Source organism: Schistocerca serialis, chromosome 2 (genome assembly GCF_023864345.2).
Source record: "Schistocerca serialis cubense isolate TAMUIC-IGC-003099 chromosome 2, iqSchSeri2.2, whole genome shotgun sequence".
Classification (NCBI taxonomy): domain Eukaryota; kingdom Metazoa; phylum Arthropoda; class Insecta; order Orthoptera; family Acrididae; genus Schistocerca; species Schistocerca serialis.
In genome coordinates this window covers 708703480-708707565 of record NC_064639.1, presented here as the reverse complement: position 1 = coordinate 708707565, position 4086 = coordinate 708703480, and the positions used below count along the sequence as shown (strand labels likewise).

The 4086-nt window shown below is 35.1% G+C and overlaps 1 long non-coding RNA gene across 1 annotated transcript; it reads right to left on the bottom strand.

Moving 5' to 3' along the window:
- Positions 1 to 1640: 1640 nt before the first annotated feature.
- On the bottom strand, positions 1641 to 3574 carry LOC126457879 (uncharacterized). The gene is made up of 2 exons (XR_007585541.1): positions 3482 to 3574; positions 1641 to 2199 (listed from the first exon to the last, which is right to left on the bottom strand). It is a non-coding gene; the product is annotated as an uncharacterized LOC126457879 (long non-coding RNA).
- Between the last annotated feature and the right edge of the window lie 512 nt (positions 3575 to 4086).

The following is a 4086-nucleotide window of genomic DNA, read 5'->3' as shown; positions in this document are numbered from 1 at the left end:
GTTTCTTTCCTGATACATACTGTTGTTTCCTGTGCACCTTAATGTAGACATTACATGGTTCAGTTTTTAGTCATTAATAGGCATTCTTTATGAAAAGAGCAATTAAAACAAAATTTTACTATGCTGAAGTCCTAAAGGACTATCTTGTGAACTGAATAGCCTGTCAGTTCGTTAGTAATGTGTTCCAGGGATTACTTTGCATTATAGATTGTAGTGATGTGCAACACATCACAAATTAATTTGGACATATGATTGCATTCTGAACATTTTTAATTTTGCATTTTTGTTGATGGTAATATCACTAAAGTTGAACATAACTCCACTAGTCAAATGGCAGTGAGAGATGTATGTATAAGCTTGCTGGCAATTTGAAGGCAGCACTGAGTGGGGTTTTAAGAGCACCAGACATCTAGGTCTAAGTGAGCTTGATATGGGTTAGGACAGAAACACTACAGTACATTATATGAAATCCCAATTAGTTTAAATAACACAACAGTCTGTATAGCAATACAGTATCATTTTTTAAAAATGCTGTAATGTGAATAACCCCAAATTGTGTTTTGCTGTCAGTGTTTTTTGTGGCAGTTGTGTACAAATTGTAATCATTATAGTCAATACATTTCTTAAATTGGTTTCTTGAATTTATAAAATGTGTGCCAGTGCTATATTTATATTCTTATTCTTTGTCATCAATGCATGGAGTTGGACATTAATACACATACAAAATTAAACAAATCATTACTCTTTCCTGTCCAGTTAATAGCTCTCTGTAGACTAGGCAGTGATTTGAAATGCACAGTTAAATTACAAGAATCTGGCTTTCATCCACCTACTCATGCCAACCCCCATCTGCAGGTTGTTTACCACACAAGCATAGGTCTCTTTGGACCCTGATTCTGTCTTATTACTTTCTCACATATTTCACAATTTTTCCACACTCCTTTGCTTTTCCCCTTTTTCTTCACTTACCAGAAGCAGAACATTGCGTCACCAAAAGCTGGACATAAACATTCATGGCGAGTACACTTACCTAGTTCAGCTTTCTATCTGCTATTCAAATAAAAGTTTAAAGAGATTCATTGTCCTTTCATTTTCAGAATGTTAAAGTCACAAACTGTGATATGAAGACATGCAGTCTGACTAGTTGGCTTGGCATTTAATGAAAAAATTGAGTTTTTTACAACATTAATGCATTTTTCATTTAGTTTAGGATGGTTGCCTAAAAGTGTGTTCTCCCAGCAAAAATATCATTTACTTCCCTTTTAGTTAATTTGAGATGGAAAAGTTTTGTTTAGACTCTACATGCCAGACGAAGCTACCATCATAAGCAATTCCTTTATGCCAACCTTGGTGTAAATGGGGGCAATCTGTTCATAATTCCTATTTAAATGTGATGCTTATATTAACACTGCAAAATATCTTCACTTAATCTTCTAAAATAAAGTTTTAATACCAATTAATAAAATAATAACAGTTCGTTCCTGCCAATATTACAGTTTATTATTGCCAATATATATTAAAATGCAGGAAACATTTTTCATTAGCAGCTGACAGAACTGCTTCAGAAAGCAGACATAATATGACAAATTAAATAAGCTACATGTAACCTGAAGGAACAGATGTAAATAAAAAAAGTCATATGCAGAATATAAAATGTAGTTTACATTTTAAGAAAAGATAATTCACATTTCCCAGAAACTTGTGCAACATACACAATAAGTATCCACATTGTTGGGATAGCCCAATTTAAAGAAGAACTTTTATATTTCAATAGTAAGTTTGGTCTGAGCTTTAAGAAAAAACTTATTTCAATAATTGGGTTAGAAAATGGCTCTGAGCACTATGGGACTTAACATCTATGGTCATCAGTCCCCTAGAACTTAGAACTAATTAAACCTAACTAACCTAAGGACATCACACAACACCCAGTCATCACGAGGCAGGGAAAATCCCTGACTCCGCCGGGAATAATCGGGCCAGATCCGAGCTACAACAAAAAAACTTAATATATTTCAGCAGTCAGGCTAGGCCTGAGCTTTAAGAAAAAACTTAATTACTACAATCATTCCCTTAATAGTTCCATTAGGTTGGATCTCAGATTAAGAAAATCCTACACACTATGCTGCAGTAAACAGTCGTGCACCTTGAAAAGTCTGAAGCTGACTGGGATGATTGCGTAGCTGGTGATGGAAAGGTAGCCTGAAAAGAAATTAAAATCCACATTAACATTAATGAAAACCTTTATTTCTAAATTATGGATTACTAAGTTTGTTGCACTAATACTGGGTTAATGTTGGGGAAAAATGTTTATGTAACATGTCTTTTCTTATCCATTTCTGTATCGAAATATTCAATGACGGAACGAAACTCAAAGTGGCTCCACATTTGTGTATATTTACATCTTTATATTGTAATTAGCTACTTAAAGTCATAATATGCATATGCCACACCTTGAAAAAACACTTAGGTAACTAATAATAAAAAATATAGGCCTAGTTAATTGTTACAATTTACATGTCATGTAATGAGAATTTTACTGTACATGCAAGACATACTGGACCAAAGAAACGAAATGCTGTGATGTTAATAACCTAACATCTAAACAAGATTAGCAAACAGTTTGAACGTGAGTATATTAACATGGGTGATAATACCAGATGTAGTTTTTCTGCCTAGATGGTGTTATAGTCAGGACGGAGATTTTAAGCTAATGGGGAACTTGAGGCAACTGCCAATCAGGAAGTTGTGTTAACACAAGATATGAGCACTTTTACCCATCAGCAATTATTCTGTAATGTACTAATGCCACTGCTTTGGAACAAGACGTGTTGTGAACTATGTTTGAACATTCACATTTCCATGAGAAAGTCACAAGCCAATGGAAATATGCAATGCTGCTTGCACAGAAGGGAACATCCTGTACACACATCAATTTTTTTTCCGAATGAAACAGAATGTGTGAACACTTTATGACTGATTTGCAGTGTATCATTCAGCTGGCTTGCTGTGTAATGGAATTATCCACACCAAGTTCAAGGTGTGGAGTGACTTCAGTTTTTTCAATTGCAATGTCTACAAATTATTCCACGTGACAGTAACATCAAATCATAATTAAGTATTTTCTTTTTCTTTAATTATACTAATAGAGCTGCCTTCACATAAAATAAGAATTATTTTAAAAATGGTGCCAGAAACTTGCATGCCATAGCCTTTATCAATACTGGATGTGAGGTCAGTCTGGAGGCAGTTTTCAGTTGCAATTTCTTTTGTGGATTGTTTCGGTCTTTAGACCACCATTACCACACAGTATTAAATTTATGCAAGTTAGCCAATAGCACTGTATGTCCAGCAGTGCTCCCTCAAACTTAAAAATGTTAAATAAATAATAATTACTTTATTCCTTAATATGCCCTTTGGGGAAAGGAAAGTTGCTAGATAAATTTCAAAATGCCATACTTGACTTTAGAAATGTAATACTTACCATTTCAGAAATTTCCACTGTCTTTACAAATTCCTTGCTTTGCTTAGAGTGTGGTCTTTGTCTTCCCCCCCCCCCCCCCCCCCCCCCTCCCCCGGATGACATCTGCGACCTGCCAACTTGTTTTTTCTTCTGCTTATTGCAGTGGGCTGAATGGGAATATAGTTACCCCGATTTTTTCTAGATTTTCCTGTAACAAAAATTAGAATTCATACAATATTGAATTACTTTCCATAACATTTATATAAAAGTATGTTTTACTTGCCTTCACCAAAATTTGCCAAATAAGATGCACATGCAGATGGCGTTTTAAGCTTTCTCAATTTTTCGCACATGACTTCAAGGCCTTTCCTCATTTCCTCAGGGGATTTATTTGAAAAATCTATGAGACGAGCTTTTATCTCATCGATTAAATCATTATTTCTTTTGTCTGGAACTGTCTCCATGTGAAGCGTCTCTGGCATCTCTTCTTGGCTTTCACAGAGCAAACCTGTGTCCATTTGCTCCAAACGTTCCGAAGAACTTGAAGCCCCTGCATTCTGAGAGCAATACAGAGGCTCTAGCCACCCTTCAGGAGGCTCCTCATTTTTGTAGCAATAAAATAATAC